Here is a 23,757-nt window from a genome sequence, read left to right on the forward strand (position 1 = left end):
AGAACCCTGCTCAAGTACCTGACAACATTGCTGATGTTGAATATCTCAACAGAAAAAATATGTGAGAAGAAGGGGTGAAAACAGCAAAAAATATGCCTTACACACAGGCTCTTCTGTTTCCAGCTGCTCGAGCTTCACACTGGCTTGTCATGATAGCATGAATAACAGGACTTGCATTTTTTTCCCCTAATTAGAGTTGTTTGACTGATTTTTTTTTCCTCTAGATTGCTATCAGTGTAGAAAGAAAAGGCAGTAAAATCTGAGAAAAGAAACATTTGTTTTTCCTGGATATAGAGAATTCTACTCACTTTTATTAGACAAGAAAACTCCATCTCGTTGCTACTGGCCATTTCACTGACAGTTGTTCAAAAGCTTTGCTTCAAAACCTCCAATAATCTCTTCCAATGAATCAGAGAATTTAAAAGGAGATAGGAAAATTATGAACTATTTTTTATAACCTTTTTATTACAACACACCCTTTCTTAGTGTAAGTTTAGCTCGGGTTTCAGTCCTTTAATGACTTCCGTTTTGATAAGTATCCTGGATCCATGTGAGGGCCACATGCATGTTGCCTTTAGATGCTTGTTCTGCTCATGACACTGTTTATTGGTTTCGTGCTTTCTTAGCAGTGAGCAACTCATAGCCATTCACTGTTGATTTTACAAAAAGGGTGTAACTCACCTGAAAACAATTCACTCTGTTTTCCAATAAACACTGTCTCTCTCCTGGGGAGCCACAACACTGCACAGCACAATAAAGGCAAGAACAAAATACTTGTAATAGAACTTTTGATATGCATAAGGTGAATAATCATAAGTGGCTGCAGGTTTAGTTGATATGTAGGCAAATAGATATGTTACTGCCAAAATGATTTTTATTTCATTGTGCCTAAAAGTAAATATTGGTTATTGCTTATGATGATGCTTGTTTACATTGTGGGTAGGGGTTCTTTTAGCCACGGTACCCTGCATTGTACATTTCAAGTGTGGTTGGCTGGAGTGGGTGGGAAGCAATGTGACGGCAGTGGCACAAGCTTGCTCTGACTAAAATCTTAGGCAGCAGTGCCAGGGATATGAAGTGCATGGTCTGAAGGCAATTCAAAACTCAGTATAGTATGTGGAAAGATAGGAAAATAAATTTGTTCTTATCCAAGAAAATTTTCTGCTGTTATCTAAAAACTTCCCCAATTTGGCTCAAAGCATTCAGGAGGAACAATGCATCAGAAATTTATACTGCTCTTCTTCATGCAGTGTGCATTAAACAGATAAACAGTATGAGATATTTTCCTTAGAGACCTACTAAGATGTACTTGTCGTAAGTTTTAAGTCCACATTCAAATAAAACAGTTAAGAAAAAAATAAAACAAAACAATTTCTTCTACTTATATGTGTAATATTTTTCTGCTCCTGAGGAGGAATCAATTACACTTAGGTAATTCTTGTAATCAAATTTAACAAAACTAAGGCTCAGAAGCTCCAAGACTGACTGACTAGTTAAAGTACTGAACTTGGGTTTGTGAAGACTGATTACGTTCTCAGCAGCTGATGTTTGTCTCAACAACTGATGTTTGTTTCCATTGAGAAGCACCTTGTTGTTAGGACCAATGCTTTATCCTATCTCATGGATTAGTCAATCAACCAGCCATCTTCTTCAGTAATGGGAAAAGGCAAAGGTGTCTTCATGATCCTTATGTTGAATTTTACACCATAGCAACCAAACTGCATTAGCACACTTTTGTAGCAGACGTGGGTTCTATATTATGTTCAACTTCTGCCTCAATCTAATAGGTTAATTTGATGTAGCATCTAATAAATGAGACCTATTAAGAGAATAATTCCTCAGCTGCCTGTATCCCCATGATAAACCTGGCTTTAAAGCCTGTAAAGGAAGTAACTGAGATAAGGAAGGTTAGGCCACAGACAAACACATAATGACTAATTCTGCTGTAAGCAAGGTACAAGCTGGACTAAGCTACCCACTTCTGGTGTGAGCAGAGCCTTGAGACTTTGTATGACCTCTGCTATCAACATGGAGGGAGACAAAACTGCCAGTCACAGAAATCTCCTTCCCCTCAGACAGTAAAACACATTTTTTTTCTCTGTAATTTACTTTGCCTTCAACTCCATACCATGACCACATAATCTGTTACTTCAGTGGCTGAACAGAATATAACTGTGAGTCCACTACATCCTTTGAAGTAATGGAGACACTTCTGCAAGTCTTGATGGAAATTTTTATTTTCCATTGGCTTTGAATGCAGCCTTAATCATATATTCAGGAAACAGTCAATCATGTCTCTTGTCTATGACAGTATAATATGAGCCTTTTGTTAATTTATTAATTAGTGTAATTTAGTAAAGCTTATTGAAACATTTTTCCCCCATTTTCCTTTAAAACTTATATATCTGGAGGAAAGGGAATTGCAGCTGGCTTGATGCAATTTTATGTGATTTTATTCACACCAATTGCATTGTTACAGCAGATATTTCTTATTGCTCACAAAAAAAGCTAAGTCTACAGTTCTGACTCATAAAGCACTCAACTTTCTTTCACAAGTTTCTCTCTTTTATTCCAAGCAGCAGCAGATTTTACTGGCAAGATCAGATGCCATCTAAGGCCAGATCTGCCACATGGCATAGACAGAATGACAGGGTGCAGATACTTACTTCAACTGAAAAGCTTGCAGACATCATAGTAACAGTTGTTGATAAGTTGTTGATTCTTTATGAACCAGTAGCAGGTTGATACTGAGTCTGTGAATTTTGAAGCTAGGCTGAGCCCAAGACTTTGATGTGGGAACTGTGCAGTTGTTGCAGTCTGAGTGAGAGTTCAGAATTGTCCTTGAGTCCCTCAGCCTCTTGGCTTACCTCCTGAGTGCACTGCTCAAAGGGGAGCATTTTGCCATAGCAAAGTACTCCCAGCCTACTCCTGCATTCAGGTTGCACTTGGAGCAGGGAGCCTGTTTTTGTTTTATGACTCCTTGGTTCTACATCTGGTCAAACACTTGCTGAATTTTAAACAAAAATGAAGGCTGCTGTTTCTTGTTCCCTGCATCAATGGCCAAGAAAATGCTACTTTGAAAGACGGATTCAGAAGGTTTGCAGGTTTGTGGTTGGATTTGACACCTAGGCAAAATGCAGCTGCAAGAGAGAGGCTGCACACCTATCCTCCTTTCCTCTTTCTCAGTGATAGGAAGGGTGATGAGTTCGTGGCAGACAACATTCTTGTAGATCTGTGTCTCCGGCAAAAATACTGCATGGAAAAACAGACAATAAGCAGTCCAGGGAGAATAGGGGAGCATAGTATTTCATACAAAGCTCCCTTTGCTTGTCCCTTCCCAAAAGAATTTTCATCTTTTGTGCTTTGGCACTGTGAGACAGAGAGTTTCAGGACTAAATTTGAAACAAATATAGGTTGTTTTATTTTCCTGATGTGTTTTTTAGTTTCCAGCACCAAACAGTAGCAAAAAAACGAGGTGCAACTTTGGTCCTTGAAGTGTGCCTGCCAGAGCATACAGGGTTAAGGAGGGTAAAGGGGAGGGGTTTACCCTAGGCACTGCTCGGTATTTGTGTGTCCTGTGAATGCAAGGCGTGTGTTCCACCAGAAAGCAGCCCTAGCCAAAGGATAATATGCTTATTCATTTGCTATGTTGGTCTAAGGTAACCACAAAGACCTAGAGCTTGTACAGTGCCAGGTACTCCAAGCAGTACACTAAGATAACATTACCTGGCCCTAGTCCCAGAGAATGACTTTTCCCAGAGTCAAATCGACCAAGCTTATTATATTACAAGATACTTAATTTCTTACTTTGCACCAATTTGGTCTCATTGAAGAAATAAATCTGGGAAACTTTCTTAGGACCTCAGATTTAAAAATCCAGTAGTAATAAGCTAAATATTCTCTTACGTCTTTTAAAAACTCTAGCCTTGAAACCCCGGTTATGGCATGTATTACGGTACAACATCAGCTTCAGATGTAGCTGCAGCCCACAGAACAATACACCATGACGTGAGTATCACTTTTAAATACAGGCTCTTCAACATCTGCTTTACTTTTGGACAGGAGCCAAACTCTTCCACAACCCTATCCCAGCTCCACCCCCGCTCCCACCCAGAGTTCAAGAGTGCAGCCACGCAACCTTCGTCAAACGAGATTCTTGTAGCAACTTCCCTCCCCAGCCTGGGGACTGCACAGAAATCCTCTTGCAAGGGAGTCCCTCCCGACCTATGCTCAAAGAAGAAAACAGTTGCTATAGTAACCACTTCTCTACCTGCACGGAATTGGCTCTCTCTTGCCTCTTAATCTTCTCTGGTTTTATTAGTTCTGGGCGAGAAGCAGCTCGTCAGGTCAGGGCTGTGCTTGGTTCTGCAGGCTGGAGGAATGCGTGCAAGGCGCTGGAGGGGGCGGGGGGTCCTCACCCATCAGGTGGTTGTTGCTTGCTAACTTTGCCTGCTGAAGAATGTCCTGTGTGAGGGTTGCCAGCACTGTCCTTTTGTCACAGAGCCACCCGAGCTGCAGAGGGACGGGCACTTTGTTTTCCGTTCCAGCCCCAGCTTGTGGTGGAACCCTACTGCTATCTTGTCCAAGAACAGACCTGTTAGTAGCCATCACAGCCTTCCTTGTACATCCTTTGCAGCCTCACTGGGATAGATTGCAGTGGAAAAAGAAACTGAATACAGTTTATTTTCTTTGATAGCACATTTTTGCAACTATTGTTAAGGTTAAAAATTACCACAAAACACTAAGTAAATTCTCAACTATGCTAAATTGTATCTTTTCCAATATGTCTGCTGTGGTCAGGCATTACACTAATAGTTTTCTGCATTATGAATTCCATTGTGGAAGAGTGTAGCTGGGAGCCAAACAAACCTGGTACAAGGAATAACATTCCAGATCCACCTCTAGTTCTGCCTGTGCAACACAGATAAATTGCCTCAACAAGGTGGGGTGTGTTCCACTGACAGAAAGTGGACTCAGGAGGGTACAATGTGGTGACTAGGGAGGGGGGAAAAAGCCATGGAATTAATTACTTTAGGTGTAGTTTTGGCCACTAATATAAGGCTGCAGAGAATCACGTAGAGCAGGCAATACACTATAACAAGGCACCAAGCACTGTCACTGCTTGTATTAAATGCTCAGTCTGTGTGCTGTGAAGGACTCAAAAACATTGACTGGACACTGTGACAGACTAGGCAGCTAGAAGAGTTCCTTATGTTCATGTAGCTGCCATTACCATGATAGTAAATGCTCTATATTTAAGAACAACACAATAAAAAGATACAGAACACACCCACATCAATATGTTGCTTGAACAGCAGCCAGTAGTAAAATAGAAATGTGCATGCATTTCTAAAACATTTCAAGATCTATTATTGATCCAAATAATGAGGTAGGTCACAGACTAATCTTAAAACCATTTTGACTTTTAAAATATCTCTTTTTTTTCACTCTTTTTGCTTGTTATGCAACAATTTGCTATGCAAAGCATGCATAGCAATGGACTAATAGCAAGCTGAAATAACTGATTTGTGATGGAACTTGTAACTCCAGTACTGCTGGTTATTCAAGCATGATACAGTTTCCCCCTATGTTAGGATGTAAAAAGGTGGATTCCAGACATGGATTCCAGACACCATAGTTTTTAATCAGGTGCTGATTATACTTAAGAATTGGCATAGCATTTATGGCATCCTGGCAGTTTCCCATTTAAGCCAAAGAATGGTTTCTAACTGGTTATTTCCTCATGGGCCATTAAACCTCTAACAGTCAGCATAAGGAGGTGGCAGAGGGAAGATTTGGAACCTTTGGTGAGCCAAGCCTTCAGCAAAAGCAGCAGTGGAACTCTGCCTGGGGCAAGACACATATTTAAGACATCTTCACCTACTCACCTTGCTCAGATCCATTTGTTCCTTGCCAGTGATAACAATTAGCAGTCTGAAGTTACAGAGAGGTCATTGAGTTAGAAAATTATTCCACATAGACCCAGTGTGATTATTCATGGTGAACCGACTGCCAAAGAAGTGGTCAATGGACTTGGAGCACACACGTGGAGGGCAGACAGTGTAAACACAGGAGGGTCACCAGAACAAAGAGGTTGGAGCATTTCAGGGGCTGGCCGTGTTCTTCCTCACACACATATACACATAGATTTTCAAGTGCTCTAGCCTGAAACCTAGAAAACTACAGGTCTTGTCTGTTTTGCACAGACACTGACAATTTCTTAGCTTATATGATGAGATTTAAGTTATATTGCCATTTATAGGAGGAAACACATCACTCTCAATTTTCTGTGCTCATTTATTTTATGTATATATATATATATATATATATATATGTATAAATTCTCCCAAAAGATAAAATAATATTTTTAAAGTCAGTCCTCTGACCTAGTATCTTTGACAAACAGTATCTTGTTATTGTGCAAGTCTTTAGACTTTCAATAATCTTGTAATTGCCATACCATCACAAAATGAGCAGAGTGGATTTTTGTGTGAAGTACTCAAATTCATCCAGATAAATGGCCTTCTTTCAGAAACAGTCACTGATAATGCCAGGGAGTTGAGGGTAACTTTATAGACAGCCAGAGTAATTTTGTGATATACCTAAAATACCTAAGCATAACAGCTGTAGATTGGTTTTTGACCCCAGAATTAAGCTTACTGTTAATTTGTACCAGAACAGTGCTGTACACTACAGAGCTTTTTAATGTGAAATTTTGTAAGTAACTAATTTAATCCTAATTTGTTTCCATTTTGAAACACTCATGATAACAATTACTCATTATAACTAGAAAATATTAGTCACCAAAAAATTAATCCAGATTAGAAACCCTCTGACAAGAGAATGAAACCCATTGCCTCTTTAAACAGAGCATGTAGTACTTAGTTACAGGTACTTAACAGATTTATGAAACGCACCATGATAGAATTAATTTCCCCTTTCCATTCTGATGATAACACATGCCGACTAAATTTACGAATCCGGTTTGTTATGTATTAACCAGTCATCTGGGAATCTGATTGAGTAACACAGCAGTTGTTGCAATACCAAGACTCCCATATAAATCATGCCCGAGTCCTAAGTCAATATTGGTTCAAATATTGATTCCCAGGAGAGATAGGGCTGCAGTTGAAGAGGTTACAGGTGCTGACCTAACCACTTCAGAGAGGACTGCTCCCTCTGTGTTCATTTGAGATTGACATCAAAGTGCTCACTTCAGTTTGAATTCATGAGAACAGAGCATTTGCCTTCACTTTTGATACTGACAGTCTCTATCAGAACCTAGTTTTGATGTGCTAAAATCAAAGGTATCACATCGTGTTTAAGTACCAAGTTATTCAGTTATTTATACTCCAGAGACATGTAACATCTGGGAAGAGGAGAGTGAGACACAAGAAGTTATTATTTATGGGGCACTAAAAGCAGGAGGGGAGTGGGACATCAGGTATTTTTTCCCACTTATAGATGCTGTAACAACTGCTACACAAAAATAAGTGAACAAGCAGAAAAAGGAATATAAAGTTAAGGAAACAGTGAACATCAAAATGAAAAACTGTCTTCAACACTTTGGAAAATAGGAGTCTCTCATCAGTTGGAGGAAACTCAAGGGAAAAGGAGTGCCACATCCCATTTGTTTTAACTCTAACGAGGTATTGTGAGTCACATCTACACAGGCAATCTGCTCTTCCATTGCAATACAGCGATCTCCCTCACTTAGCCTTGAATCCCAGCTGTTCTTCTGAGTAGGACAAGCACAGTTCTTCTTCACAGTTAGTGATCTAAATGAGAATGAGTTTCCCCAATCTCCTGGGCACTGCTGTCTTGGTAAGCCCTTAAGCAGCAGTTAGAAAAAAGAGCATATATACTCCATTCCAACCAGTCTGAATCAGTGGACTGTGGATAACATAAGCCAGGTGCTCTAAATCTTCATGTGTTGCAGATACTCATTTTAAGAGTGGCTCTGTAATTGCAATATTGACTAAGCCAGTTGCTAAGAAAGGGGTTTATACCACAAAAATGAAGTTCCTGTTTTAAGCAATTTAAGATAAGTACATTTACATAAAAACAGCTCAACTTGGCCTACTTCTATCTCTTAGAATAGCTCATTGTTTCTATTATTTAAAGCCACAGAAAATAAATATGCATTATCTTGGCTATCAAACTAACACTGTTTTCTTAATAATATTTGTAACAACTCTGTTGGAATCAATGCTTAGAGCATCACATCACATGAGACATGATATAAATCATAACATTTAGAAGTAAATAATACCTAACTAGTAACTGAATTCAGACTGAATTCAGATATTCTAATATTAAAATAATAGAATATTCTGAGCTGGAAGGGACCCAACTTCTGACTGCATGTAGAGCAACCTAAAAAAAGGCTAAACAATCTAAGCACGTTGCCCAAATGCTTCTTGAATAGTGACAGGCTTGGTGCCATGACCACTTCCCTGGGAAGCTTGTCCTAGTGCTTGAGCACCCCTTTGGTGAAGAACTTTTTTCTAATATCTAACTAGCCCAACCAAACATTCTCTAGGTGGCATCTCTACTGTGATATGCTTTTCACAATGCCATAGCACATAGCAGATTGTTCCTTGAACTCTGTGCAGACTCTCCTTGCCACGGACACATCCCATGCATGCCAAACTGAATATTTCTGGTCTGCAGTATCTGCTGTGGTTGAGCCTCCCTACGCTCCATGGAATGGAGAACAGAGCAAATTCTGTTATCTCTCCATTCCTTCTAATTGCCAATAGCTGTAAGACAAAATCCCTACATGTATCATTCTTCAGCACATTATGCAATTTAAAACCCTTTCCTTACAAATGTAGTTAGCAGATTGCTCTGAATTGCACAACTGGTTCTTTTGTCCACTGGTTGACAAACTACTGAAGTGTTAAGGATCATTTTTGCTATTGCAATCCAGCTGCTGCAGCCGAAACAAACATGGTGGTTCCCAGCTCATTGTAGCCATATGTAGCTCATTTCCTCTATACCAGTTGGAGGAATTCAGTTTGCCAGTCCTCTTCAAACTTAGCTTCCTTTTTGGGATGGGATTTTGCCAGGTGGAGCTCTGCCTTAGCTTCTCTTCAGACTTTGACATGGGCCTGGCATATCCACCACCTTGAAATAGCAGAGGACCTCCGGCAGCAGCATATGGGACCTCTCTGTCACGAATTCCAGTAGGACATCAGGGATCTCAGCTATACAGCTCATCAAAACATGTCATGCCTCACAGCCAGACATCTGATGATGCACGGAGTGATTCATTGCTGCATCTGGGCAGGAGGATGAGAGTGACCACAGCACTCTTTCCTCTATATATCATGGTAGGATCTGTGGTCTAGCTGCCTGGGAAAGCTTGTGCTGCCATTTGGAGAAATGCCAGCAGCAGATTCAGCAGCAGCTTGGAGAACCAAAACTGTGTGATACCCAACAGAATCACAGCTACATTAGACGTATGCTGAAACAACTAATTTAGGAACTAACTTCAAGAAGTGCTGCTCTGGACCTGATGTGCACCTTTTCTGCTGAGAAAAGATCTCCTGAGCCACTTTTGGTTCTCAGCACCATATGGGAGCAGAGAAAGTATTGTAAACATGGTGTGATTGATTGTTATGTCATTCCCTCTCCACCCTTCTCTAGTGCTGGGTTCAAGGGGGCAATTTTGTACCAATGACACAGCCATTACTTTATGTAGAGGATTTTCTCCCAGCTTCTCAACAATAGCATATAAGAGTAGTGTGCTTTCTGGGCATCAAAATACTCTATCTCAGCAATTGGCTCTGCTATGAGAAATAATTCTAGCTCATTGACCATTTAAAGCAAAACGTATTTTAATTACAGGTTTGCACAAGAACCAGAAAAAAATCCAACTTAATTTTGCCTCCAAGCACAGTATCTGTAATGTTCCTGTCACTTGGAGGTTTCAGGACTGTCTTACAGAGCATTCAAATAAGAATAAGCTCTTCCAAACACACGTCCTTAGTTTGTTTTCTTATTCCTGCACATAGATTTTACCACACATTGTTTTGCAGGGCTCTTTGAAACCTGCATTTATGCTAAGTGAAGAGCTAGTTTTCCTTGTGGAATCATGAAAAAACCTATTTAAACCTTTGTAAGGGGTTTCCTTCTTTCATGGCTATGGCTGCCAAGGCTATTGCTTAGAAGGTTTTGATTCAGGGATGGACAACTTGCTTAGCACACTGACAGGGTATGCAGGATGTCAGTAAGATGCTCCCCATGCAGAAGATTTGAAGTGTGCAGCTATCCCCTTGTCTTGTGACAAGAGAATTGTACAGGAGGACAATTCCCCTCCTCCTGGAGGTTCCTTGTTGAGAACATGTTGACAAAACCACAGCCACATGGTGTGTCAACACAAGAGCAGAACCAGGCCACCTCTTCTCTGTCATTAGCCTATTTGGCTTGGGACATCCTGTATTTGTCTCTAGAAGGACACCAATGTCCCCTTATCTGCCTGGTCGTTGCTGTTCCCTGGCACAGCCCCAGCAGTCCTGTTATCCCAAGGAGGTGAGAGGCATAGGTCCAGCAGTGATGGCACCAGGCTGGGTCAGGCCAATCTGGCACTTGTGCATGACCAGTCTGTCAATTCAGCCTGAGGGATGCTGCCAATCCTGCCTCTTTGCTGCCCTTCAAAATTGTTCCTCATGGCTGCATGCCACAGAAAGACACTGCTCAACTTGTTAAAGTTCAAACTGAATTTGTAGCCAAAAAAAACAACTCCTGGTCCCTTCCTGTCCTGAATTAGAATGACTTCAAAACAAATAGGGTGACCTCAAAAAACAAAAATAGAAGTGCTACGCAGTCATCACCTGCCTTCCTAGAAAATCCAATTTCCATCATTTGCACCTACTGGCAAGCTTCACAAGAGCTTCAGTTTTGTCAAGCTACACAGTCAGCAAGCCAGCCCTGAAAAGAATGACTTTCTGCCTGCAATGTTTTGTTCTCTACACCGAAGCCTGCAGGGGTCTGTTACACCTATTTTTCCCTATTGAAAAACCATCCACCTTCTTGTAAATTTGGTAGAGTCAAAACCTGGAAAGGATTTTCTAGTTCTTAATAGTATTTTCATTCACACTCTTATTGTGATCCACATCTCCTTTCACAGTGCAAAATGACTGGGGTCTCAGGATCTCCCTCGGGATTTTATTACACCAAGAGTGGAATTTCACCACAGACACCCGGGTCTTGGCTCATCCCAAACTCCTGTGTGCAGTCAACAGCACCATGGGTGAGCTTCACTTAACCCTGAAAATTCTTCAAACAACTGCTAGTTTCTTTCCTTTGGCTATTAAAGGAACCCAGACTGGCTAGCTTGGTGTATACCTCTACTTCGCAGATATCTAGAATGAAGATGTACACCATGAAAAGCGACGCTGAACTCGGTCTGAACAGGATTTAGCCTCTTGATTATTTTCTTACTGTTCACACAAATGAAGGGAAAGCTAAGCATGCCAGGAACATGCTCTTTTTTCTAGTAGGAGGGCCAGACTTCCTTTTGGTTTGTAGTCTTTGCAGCAAGGTTTCTTTCTTTTAAAGCACAAACATATGAGATTAGAGCTACCTAAATTCTGTATAGTCCTCAACACCTTGGGTGAGACAATCTCTGTTATGTCCTTAAAGAGCATTTGCAGTCCAGAGAGATGCAAGGTGCTCACATAAGGATCAGTCCATGCGTTTTCCCAGTTCTGGCCCTTACAGGGGCTTTTTGGTCAGACATATCATTTGTCTTCCTTGGTTTCAAGCTTGGCAATTTGTTTGTGATAGGGCCCTCTTGAAATGACTGAAGACTGCCAGGCACACACAGAGGAAGATGTAGCAACTGCTACAGGCAGCAACAAGTAGCTGTGAAAAGTCTACCATGTCTTAATGGGAAAGCAAGCTAGGACAGAGGGAGCTGTTGCAGATTTGCACTGGGAGGGTGGGAATGTGTGTTGGCCTGCTTGAAGAGGGCAGAGGGCCTGTTTTTAGATGATGGCCAGGATTAGGTAGACCAGGTTGTTTGGGGAGGGATGAAGGTGTCTGTGTCTGTGTCTCCTTGTTTCTTCAGAAAAGAACTAGAGAAGAATCAGCATCAGCACAAAGATTGAGCATACACACTGCAAAGGCAGAAAGGATGGTATTTTCTGGTTTAGCCTAGTTGTTGCTTTTGGCTGATAACCAGTAAAAATAAAACTTTACTGTTATTATTACCACATTTTAGAGATCAGTGGGAAGGGCAATCCTGACACCAGATAGAGAGTAACACAAGAGAGAATCTAATAGCTCCCTCCTATCCTTTTCTCTTAGACTGTGCTAAAATGATAACACTTCCTTATCTGCAAACTAACAATAGCTTTGCAGCAGCATAGGAAAGTTAAACAAGCCTTGAGTCAAGGGGATGTAGAGATTACCCCTAGGCACTGACTAAAGCTATAGACCACATATTCTTCTGGGGCAAAAAATCAGCCTGCAAAAGGAATAAGTTTTGAGATATTGCCTAAAACTGTAGTCCTGTGGCTCATCATGTTCCACCTTCAAATCTCTCCTCCAGGTGCTGGTCACAGGCTAGCAAGATCACAGACATGAAGTTTTTTGCCTTTAGATCGGAATGTATCCCCTGTCAATAGCAGATAATGCTATAGCAGTGGATTTCATCCATGCAATGACAAAAATAGGAAAGAAACCCTGACACTGAGCGAGCCATCAATAGTCACTGCATGGTGACTGAACTAATGTGCCCCCAGGAACTGTCCTGCTATGGAGAGATTTCCTGCACATGGCAGGGCAGGGAAGAAGTGAACAGGGAAATTTCTGCTCTTTTATTTATGTTCAGAATCAGGTAGTTTGCAGCTGAGTGGTGAATTCTTTCAAAGCATTCTTAAAGGAAAGACAGAAATGTAGCTTGGAGCAGTTTCCTTGCTAGAACTGCATTAACTCTGAATAAATCTTAGAAAGCTTTTGTATTGCTAGTTATTGAAATCACAGGCAATATACTTTCCATTGTACTTGTATGATTCTCCTCCCATGCTACATCAACTTATTTAAAATATTACAAATTTCTGAGGAGGGCTTAGTTCCAAAATGTACTTTTTAAACATTCTTAGCTTTCCCCTCTGTAAGGTGTATGGTGTGTTCTTCCACACCCACCCTTTGGCCTTGAGAAGCCAGACCCTTAACAAACCATGCCACGCTTTGTTTGTTTTAGTAATTCCTACCCAAGGTTTTTATCTTAGAATCCTGTTTGTGCAGCTTTGGACAAGATTCAGTACGGAGGGGAGGGTGAGTGAGGTGGGAAGGATTTTTTACTGCCTTTAGTATTTAATGTTATCTCACCTGTGACTATTAAGTAGATGATTTACAAGCTTGTTGACACTGAGATGGTGCGAGTTTCTGCCCCTTACAGTAGATGCAAACACAGCTTGAGAGAACAGCTATAGGAGCAGTAAGGGCTACAGAGAACTACAGTTTCCAGCCTGTACACAAAGCACCCAGGAAATCTTTGGAGAAAACACAGTGGTGACTAGCCCTCTGCAACCCTTTACCTGCTCTTGGAAGGTCTGTTCACAACAGCAGCACACTAAAATCACATCCATCTTCTCTTACAGCTGCAAATTCTTACAGTGCTACTCCACACAGCGAACTTGCTAATGAGAGTTATGTGTCTGTCCCTGACCAGGACACACTTGCTGAGGCCAGGCTGCTCATGCAGCCTGAGCAGCATGAGCTGCTGCTGTAGGAGCTTAGCAGCACAGTGCAGGAATGCCTGGAATGTTTCAGTCAGCAGGTACGTCAAAGATCCTTCTCTAGGAAATGCCTGCACTTCTCATAGAAGTAGTCCCCCAGCCCACTGTCCCTCTGAGACAGTAACACTGGGCTCCCTCCTCTCCCCTCCAAGCCCCACACAAATCAAAATTTTCTCTCCAGCTCCAGTGTTAACCCCAGCTTCCCTCTGTGAGGCAAAATCATCATGGGAAATGAAAATTCCACAAATCAGCAACATATCAGTGTCTTTCCAAACATGCGGTGGGTCTGGATACAACCTTGGAAGGCAGGCTGCTTTTAGAGGATGATTCCCTCCATAGCTGTGGGGTCAAATGCTCGCAGCTCATCAATTCAACAGCTTCCAACAGCTAGAAAAAGAAGTTGCTCATCTGCCCGTTTCTGGCAAGAAAAGTCATTATAGTTTTAAAGACCATCTCTGCTTTTGTAATAATCTTTCCTATGCTGTCTCCATCTTACCCTACCTGTCCAACACTGAAACACCTTGAAGACACTATGAGTTAAATTTTCTGACAAGCACTTCCCTAATTTCCCATATCTTTTAAACTTCTCACCTCTACAAACCAGTGCTTGGTAAAAAACCTTTGTCCCTACTGCACTAATCACCAGCCTAGCATATCAAGGACTTGTTCTCCATTGTCTAGGGCTCATGTGGGAAAGAATGAGATACAGTATGGAGCCCTCTTTAATATATCCTAGAAATCCTTCCTGAACTATTCTGACTGTGAAATACTTCTGTCCATTGGATTAATTCTTATCATTTCTAGACAGATAAAATGACTGTCAAGAAACATCAGCTCATTTATAATTGGTTAAGAAACTTCACTTCTAGAAGAGAAGAATGCAAATCACTGTAGTTTGGCTCTTAAATTGACAGGAAGGGTAGGCAAGTCAATTTGAGGGGAAATGAAAACAAGGCTAGTTGCCAACTTAGCAGTGTAAACCTCCGGAAAAACACCAGTCAATAACATCTCCTTTCTTGTCTCCGGGTTCACTTGTATTACTTGAAACAAGATGCCATCAACCAAACCAAACACTTGAGGTTCTATGCCACCATCTGCCCCATTCCTGAGATCTGTGTTAGGAGCACATGAACAGGGACAACTGAACCAGCTATTCCAAAATACCTTTTAGTCACCCCGTGCAAATAGAGGTCTCCTAAGTAAGCTGTAGGCACATATCTTGTACACAGGCAGGATAAGCAGAATTTTCTGAAAGAAGAATTAAAGCAAATTTCAGTGTTTCATACACAGTGGCAGGCACAGTTAATTGATTTGCTGAATATAAAATATTAATTTAATATATAAATTATGTTTTAAATGAGAAAAAATAAGAGGAAGGAATAAATTAATTCACTTAACTCTTAATTTTCTCTATTCTGGCAATCTACTAACACCAATAGTATTGGTGTTCAAAGGAGAGATTCCTCCAATGTTCAACCCATTCATTGTCACTGTTGACTGGTAGAGGGCAGCTCAGTCCTTCCCAGGCATGTAGGGCATGGAAAGGCTTGTTGGACAGGATGCATCCATTTCAGTATCATGAAACCCCTCCTGAGACAAGCTGCTGCTGCCTGGGGCTCAGTGGGTTTGGCTCTGCCAAAGCCATCAGACTGGGGATCCTCCAGCATGGCAGTGTTAGAGACAAACAGAGCTGCAGTCCTGAGCCGAGGAGCCTGGGTACCAAAGCTGCAGCCCCAGCACTGCTGAGGGGTGGGGTGTCTCTTTCAGCTGGAATGTCCAGGACTGTGGCATGCCAGGCAAGCTGCCTTGGCCCGGTTTCCCAAATGCTGTACCCAGAGACAGACTGTACAGAGCATGTCCTGCACAGAGAACACCCCTGTTGTGCTACAGCTATTCCTCTGGGACCCAATGTCACACACAAATCCTGAGCAAAGGGAGAAATCCATCTGCCAGGGACACATCAGAGAAGCTCTGAACTGCAACAGGATAGGCAGTGCCCAGTCAGGTGCTTCCTGTTAGTTTTGTACTCCTGTAGGCAAGAGAATCCATCTTCAGTTTTTCCCCGAAGCAAAACTGAGTAATGAGGCCCTGCCTAGATTCCTAAAGGGAAAGTAGGGCCTGTTCTCCATGTGCACTGGAATGAACTTGAGGAAAAAGGTAAGAAACAGCCAGCTCTTGCATACCACGTCTAGGGCCCAAGAGAGAGCTACATCAGTAAAACTGGGGCAGCTTCAAGGTTTTTTTTAACTCAACAGTGCACTGTTGAGTGAGTGACTTCCACACTACAGGCTTTGGTGAACCTGCCAAGTGTGTGGTGGAGTTGGTAGGAAAGATTTCACTGAGTCTCTCAGTGGGTCTGGTCTGCCACTGACTAGAACTTCAAAGAAGATGAAAAATGTTACCTGCTCAGACTAGCTTGCATGGATGGTGCCACAAACTTTAGAGGAGAAGTTAATTTGACATGTCTTAACTTGTACAGAGAGAAGAATTTCCTTTAAATCATAATTGCTCTACCAGCCATAAAATCTCAGATTTCTGTTTGTGTACAACACTTCTTCAAAAAAAGGAATTATACTGTATGTATAGTTAAAATCCAGACCCTGGGGAACTGCAAACTATACTATGTCTTCTGGAGAAGTAGCTTATAGAAGAAAACCCAACTCTGGAGAAGGGGCAAAATTGTTCACAAAATTGGGAAAAGAAACAGAAAAATTCCTTACTTTTGTATTTCTGCTTTCTACCACACAGTGTGTTTGTTTATGTCTTTCACTGCATGAGAAAATGGTTGCATAGTTGCCTGGAAATCTCAGTGCAAGGTCCCTCTGCCTCAGCACAGTTTAGTCTCGTTAATCTTTCCAAGGTCTCCTCTTTCCACTGTCTGTTTGCCCTTCCTTCTCCTGGGCCTTCACTGTCTGTTATTCTCTCCTGCCAAGGTCACTCTTATCTCTGTTCTTGTTCCATTCTTTCTACCTTCCCTCTTCTTCTTCTGTTATCATCTTTCATGCAAATGCCACTCACCTCCTCTGTTGTCTCTTGCGAACTCATCCATTCTTTATCCCTTTCCAGAACAGCTGAAAGACAGGAAATAGGTTGAAATAGGAAAAACAACAGCTTTCAGACCTGGCTACAGGACCAGTGTTTCTGCTGTCTCTTGTAAGTGGAAGTCTTTGCAAAGAGACTTTGCCTTTCTGCTCTGGGTGAAGACATTATGTTCTCACATAATGTCTCGGTTTGTAACAAGAAGTTTGGTACATGCTGGCTGTAAGAGCAGAGGAGAGACAGAGCAAGAAGGGCTGTGAGGCTGTGTTCAGTTTGAACTGCAGAAAATAGTACTTCCAACTGGGAATAAGGACAGTCCATGGTATCAGCTGCTCTATTTCTGATTCACAGCTCAGGAGGCCTCTATTTTCCACAGCCCCATGTTCAGCAGTTAGTGTGGCACATGCACTTCTGCAAATACCAAAGCAGACAAGTGATGTTCACTCACTGGCAGTGGTCTTGCTATTGGTATTCCAAAATTAGGGATTCAGCTCCATCCCTGCATGCTGAGTGCAACAGCTTAAAGCACTGTCGCCACCGCTGCTGCATAGTTTGCTCTCAGTGCATGAGTGACATAGGGTGTCCTCTCACTGCCCCAGAAGCAGGACAATAGCACAGGATTTACAGAGCCTGAGGGAATGATTTGCTGGAGCATACAGTGTTGGCCTGGTGCCATTACCATGGAGGTCAGGGTCAAATCGGCCATTGGCTTATGAAGCAGCTGGTACTGTTGAAAAATGCCACTCTTGGGCTTTGTGAACTTGGGCTGTTTTCTCGATCCCACAGTAGAATTGAAAACATCTTTCATCCACAGCACTGTTGAGAGAACGGGCAGTAGCTATCTAGACAAATGTCTTTTTCTTCCTAATAGCACTTGGAAATCTGCCCTTAAACCAGACTCCAACACAAACTGACAAAATCACAACCCTTTAAACAGGAACTTCTTCCCTACATAAATTAGTATGCAAGTAGAAGGGAGAGAGCCTGGCAGTTATCAGAACCCATCTAAGGCCACATCCAAAACTTCAGCTGAACTTAGCTTCTTGCAAGAACCTATCCTGTTTGGTGCTTTTTCTCCATGTTTAAATAAATGCCCAGACTCAAGCAAAAAGTGACAATAAAAATCCTGGGAGACCCACTATGCATGACTGTCACAGTTTAAGCATCACTGTTGTGCTTTTAGATACAGTCATATCCAGGCACTGCAGTGCCAGCAAGTAGAAGGAACATCTGAAAATAACTTTAAAACTTTTGGCACACAATGAAGTAATGAAACATGGAAGCAAAGAGCTAAAAAGACACCAAAATGAAGCCTAAAGAGACTAGCCAACATCAACAAACAAAATTTGCTGCACACCCAGCCTGAACAGAAAGCAAGAATTCCTTCTGAATTCTTCTGAACAAAATGTCTTCTGAACAAAAAGATTATAAGACTGAGATTATCAACTGTCTAAGAGTCTTGTCCCTTGGGTGGCACCAGCCAACAGGTCTATGGTGAGATGGCAAAATGAATAATACATGCTGTTATCTCAGAGTACATTACAAGGCTGAGGTGGAGATGGTATTTATATTGGCATTCAAGTCATGCTTTTTTCAATAAAAATGTAATTCTGTGGCTCTATAGTGAGGCTGTGGAGGTCCAGAGTCTAAGGTCAGGCCATCATAAATGGGAATTTACTCATGCTCAGCTGACTTGGATGTTGCCCTTTGAATGGACACATCAATGATAGGAGTTAAACTGCCTCACCCACTTCCACTTACCTCCTTCATTTTTTATGCCATTTTGTCAATGTAACCTGGAAGCAGAGATGACAACTCAGACCTGCAAGAGTGAACTTTGGCTGCTGTGTGAAATGTTTACCCTGCCTGCTGTGTAGTGTCACCCACCAGGCTGCAAAATGAATATGAACTACATGATCTGATGGTTCAGATAACACACCTACAGAGACAGAGCAAACTGTCGAACTCCAACTAGTGCCCCATGAGCTGCAACACTGCTCAGGTGTAATGTACCCCTCCAGCCAAAGAAAGGACACACACAGCTTTATGTCTCAAATCCCACTGTGCTCATGTACAGAAAAGGGGACGTAAGCATGGCCTACATACAGTTAAATGGGAGTAGAGGGGGCTGTGCACAACACAAGCTTTTTGCAGGTGTCTTCAGCATGTCTGCTTGTACTAACTTAAACGAGGCTATACTCTTAAAAGTTTACCCTGTTTCAGGCTATGGCTCTAGAACAGTAGTCTCCTAGGAGTGCTGTTAGCATTAATACCTTGCACTGTCCTCAATCTGTCCTTCAGAAGGCTGCCTGATGCTCCCTGGAAAATTTCCCAGTGGTTCAGCTGACAGTAGCATTAAAAATCACAGCATGTGTCTGTAGTCTTTGTATCAGACATTCAGAGATAGCACACTGCAGAGATGCAATTGTTGCAGCTATGTGCTCTTAAAAGACTGCATCTGTCCCAGGGAACATCTTTACCAGAGATGACCATCTCCAAGCAGACAGCTGCAGATCTCATCCAGTTTATTCCCCTAACAGCTATATAACTTCAGGTCTGCTACAAAATTCCCTACTCAAATTTTGCCCTTAATTTGAGGGTCATCCATGCACAAAACCTCTTAGATCTTTCCAGTGGCACATCAAAATAAAGATTAATACTGTTATTCATGCGAGTCACTGCTACGATAGCCTCCCTGGCACACTAGTTTCCCAGGAATGCTGTTGAACAGATACCTTGTGCTGTCCTCCTCATCTTGTCCTTGAGAGTTCCTCCCATTATTCCTTGGAAATTTTCCCAGAGTGGTTCAGTTTACAGCAGTGCTAAGAATCACAGCACGTGTCAGTAGATGGTTTTATATCAGGTGCACTGGGATACAATGCACCAGAGGCTTGAGTATCACAAAGTTAGCTCTGTTATATTCCTCCCTTGGTTATTTAAAAAAGAAAGAAGGAAAGGAAGGAATAAATAGTGAAGTAAGTCAACAAGAACCCACAATCCATTCCTTAAGTGGTAACCAGGCTACTGTGCTTTGGAACTTTTCCTGATACAACAAAAGACACCATGAAGACAGGAACTTTGGCAGCAGTGGTTTTGAACTCTACAACCCCCAACTTTCCTCTGTTTTTCTATGCATATGTTACTGGAAATATAATCATCTGCTAGGGAAGCAGTCAACCCCCAAATGGATACCTAAGCAGCAGCAAGTCTCTGGAAGTTACTACTGCTAGAATAAAAAGGATATTTTCAGCAAAGCAGCCCTAAATTCCTGAATTAGCTGATGCCCTCCTTTGCCTGGCCACTGTCACCATAGTGACCACAGGAGCTGCCGCCGAGCCAGTGCCCTGCGGCTTGGGACGGACGCGAACGGGACACCGTGCTGGGAATTTAGTGACTGACTCAGGGCCTGGTGATGGGGATGTGGGCTGTGGGACCAGGCCCTTGGAGCAGCCTTGGGCGTACTGTGCTGGGAAATGTGGTTTACAGAGAAAATGGCTGCAATTCCTGCCCTGAATGCCAGCCTTGAAGGGCCAGCACTGCCAGAGCTCTCGCAAGGTTACCAGAGGAGTCAGAAGGTGAAGCAAAAAGAGTTGATGATGAGGAGCATGAGGAAAGAAAGCACTGACAGCAATACAGAAAACGCAGTTAAGCTGGATCTGGAATAAGCAGATTCATTCCCTTTGACATCATTTGTGTGGACTGCTCCCTCTCCTGGGGAAAACTTGAAAAAAAAGTAAAAATCACAACCCAAAGCAGTCTTCAGGCAAACAGTGCACCCCCAGAGTTCACAGGCAGACAGGCCCCCTGCTTCCAGGTTCAAGCTGGAGAGGGCAAGGTGCAAGACCCCTGTGCTGCCCTTCCCAAACAGGCTGTGTCCTGGCTAAAGGAGCCCCTGGGTGGTGAAGCCAGCTGTGACCTCTGGACATGCTCAGCTAAGCACTGCTCCAGCCTGCACAGACAACAGCAACACTGTCTTCTCTCTGCTTGGTGCTGCTTCCAAACACCACTCAGACCATCCTCCACTCTCAAACCACTGGAATTGTCCAGTGGCGCAACAGGCGAGGTTCCAGGAAACAGTGCTTGCAAGCACTTTTCAGAGTGAATGCTGGAGTACAATTTCCTCTTTGCTGGGAATTGGACAGAAATCACCAGTTCCAATCTATATTGCTGGTAAGGACTGACATTTTTTTGCCACAGAAATGAATTTTAGAGTCTGTGAGTGAGGAAATGGAAGGACAACCTTGAAACATACTCTCATGGTGAGAAATGTTCACCACTCTTTGCTGCTTTAGGACTCCAAAGTCCAGTTAAAATCTTTGCAGTGAAGCTAGCTCAGAAGATCTTGCAATAAGATTAGAACCAGCTGGTAAAAAATGACACATTACTGCAGCCAGTAAATACCCACATGAACCAGCCCTAGAGAGGTAAAAGGCTCTGCTGAGCTTAACAGCTCATGAGCATGTAGCATACTGGCTGATACTGGTGTATGAGTAATGCCTCTTCCTTCTAAATTCTTTCCCAGTTGATGACCTTTGGTGTGGAAAAGTGATGATTTAAATGCACACAATTAAAAATGAGAAAAGAATTATTTCCATTTTACAGGGAGGGGGACAGACTTGCCTGTAAACAGAAAGCAGTTGCAGGGTGTAAAAAACCAAACAAACTAATACTTTCCAGATCCCTGGAGTTTGACCAAAGTCATCCACCTTGTCTACTTGCACGTGCTATAACAGCTTTGTGGAACCTTTCATCCTGGTGATGCAAGGATGTAAAAAAGCCTTGCTTGATTCTTAATGGTCTCTGAGAGTTATCATATGATACCATGTCAGGCAATCATGCAATCAGCAAAGGTCATAAGACACACAGCCATTCCTCTTGGCTTTACAGCTGCTTTCCACAGCCAAGATTCCTCCTTCTTACACCATTTTGAAATCAAGTGCAGCAGCACTCCTGCCTGCCAAGCCCTGGGAAGCCCTGCCATAAGTCAGGCCATGTAAGGGGCACATATTTTTTTTGTGTCTACAGATGCCAACAAGAGAACCATAATAGATTTGCAACATCTAATTAGTCTAAATGGATTCTTACTGGCTGCAACTGCATCTGGTTGGCAGCATAAAAGAGATGCAAGTCTCACTTGTACAGATATGGTAGGTTGGGACGGGGTGAAAGCTTTTCCAAAAGATAAAAGGGAATGTAGGAAAGTCATTGTTGCCCTATATCTTCTACAATCTAAAAGAAAAAAGTGTTCTAATAATTTTAGTGTTCTAACTATGTAAGATACAGTTACCTGATTCAAGGCTCATACTACAAACATAAAAATTTGCATAACTAGGGAAAGTCCTTGTCCTGAGGAGCTTATAGCTTTATTTGACTTAAAGGCTTTATTAGGTGATGGACAGGATCATCTTTGTTTTGCAGGCAGATCACAGATCAGAAGCCAAACTTCAAATGCTTCAGTTATGTGTAAGGTAAGCCTAATAAGGTGAGTCTGAAGGAAGCACAAGAACAGAAGTAATAAATATAAGGTGAAAAAGTTCAGGACTATACAAAATAATACCCATTACAATCTTCCTTGAGCAATGCAGCCAAGAAGTCTTGATTCCCAGGCATTCAAACAAACTGCTCATTTCCTTCAGAGACCGCCCCTCTGCTGCTGGGACTGCAGCATGTAATGGCAGCATGGATGCCATGGAGTGGCAGGATGGCTCACACTCCACAGTGCACAGTGCTGTGCTTGTCACCAACCCACCTTGACCACAGATCATGTGTGCAGACTGGGAGGGCTGCAGTGAGGGGACAGATCCCCTTCTGCTTCCCCAGCCTGCTACTTCTGGAAGAGGCATTTCTCAGTAAACTGTGGAAAAGCTCCGTTCTCAGGGCCCTTAACCCACTGATAACTACTCAGTCACTGTTAAAAGCATCTATATATGCTGTTTTGGTAGATTTGGTAGATTTCATAGATTTGGTAGAGCCTCCTATCTCCTCACCTTCTTTTCTGTAAGTCAATTTGACTTTCTGGAGCACCCAACCTAAGCCAGACTTTCAGAGCAGATCAGCATTTGGGTATTATTCTGTTTTTTCTAAACAAATAAAATTTGGGTTCTGGGACCCAGTTCAAAGGCACACAAACAGCTTATGATAGTCAACCAAGATTTCCAGCACCCTTGACCATTGTCACCCCTGACTGGATGTCCCAGCCAGTCAGGGTATTCTTAAACCTCCACAGAAGGTCTTTTCTCTGCACTTTAATCAGTGTTTAGGAGATCAGTGCTATTTCAGAGTGTGTCACTGCTCTGTTCCCTTAAGGAACTAACTGCTAACTGTAACTCTGATCTCCTTCAAGTCCATTGGGACACATGATAGACTTGCTGCATTGTTCTGGGTTATTCTTGATCTAAAAAAGACGCATAGGTAAAAGTAAGAGTCTGTAGATGGAACCCCATGGTTTCTCTGAGAGCAGCAAGGCACGGGTGCAGAACAAAGAAAAATGGCCACATAGCTTGGGTTGAAGGAAGGTCAGGTAGTGTTCAGCTTCATCTTTCATTTTTTGTATTCACCCATAATTTTTATTAAGACTTCACAGAAATTATTCTACCAGGTCTGCTCAGATAATAAATACCTCACTGTGTAGGGGAGAATAGAAAGTAAACCAAACATGAGTTCAGTATTCCAGAAAGAGATGCTACCTAGATGGCCAGGATCTTCCTACTGCTGATAGCACATAGCACAGAGGTGCAACCCCATAGCAAACACTAATTTAAAAGCACTGCTTAGCAACAGGACAGGCAGCAGCCAACTTGCTCTTACTTGATTTTGGGAGCTGTAAGACCAGCCAACAACCCTTCCCCCTCAAGAACCAATACGGCATTCCTGAGGCAAGTGTTAATACTGGATCTCGACCAAGAGAGAATTCCTATAGACTCAGGGGACAGGAGGAGGATGATATGCTGCTTGATTTTTTCCACTC

At 42.3% G+C, this 23,757-nt stretch overlaps 1 long non-coding RNA gene across 3 annotated transcripts in view; it reads left to right on the forward strand.

Moving 5' to 3' along the window:
- Window positions 1-23,757, forward strand: part of LOC111930713 (uncharacterized) — a 31,154-nt gene that overhangs the window by 1,387 nt on the left and 6,010 nt on the right. For 2 of the 3 annotated variants that reach the window (XR_002865275.2, XR_015288726.1), the window contains exons 2-4: window positions 3,925-4,008; window positions 16,818-16,904; window positions 22,209-22,258. This is a non-coding gene — a long non-coding RNA (uncharacterized LOC111930713). Of the gene's footprint in view, window positions 1-3,924; window positions 4,009-16,817; window positions 16,905-22,208; window positions 22,273-23,757 lie in introns of all 3 variants that reach the window. The other variant, XR_015288727.1, reaches the window with a different exon arrangement.

This window comes from Cyanistes caeruleus, chromosome 6 (assembly GCF_971803275.1).
Source record: "Cyanistes caeruleus chromosome 6, bCyaCae1.hap1.1, whole genome shotgun sequence".
Taxonomy (NCBI): domain Eukaryota; kingdom Metazoa; phylum Chordata; class Aves; order Passeriformes; family Paridae; genus Cyanistes; species Cyanistes caeruleus.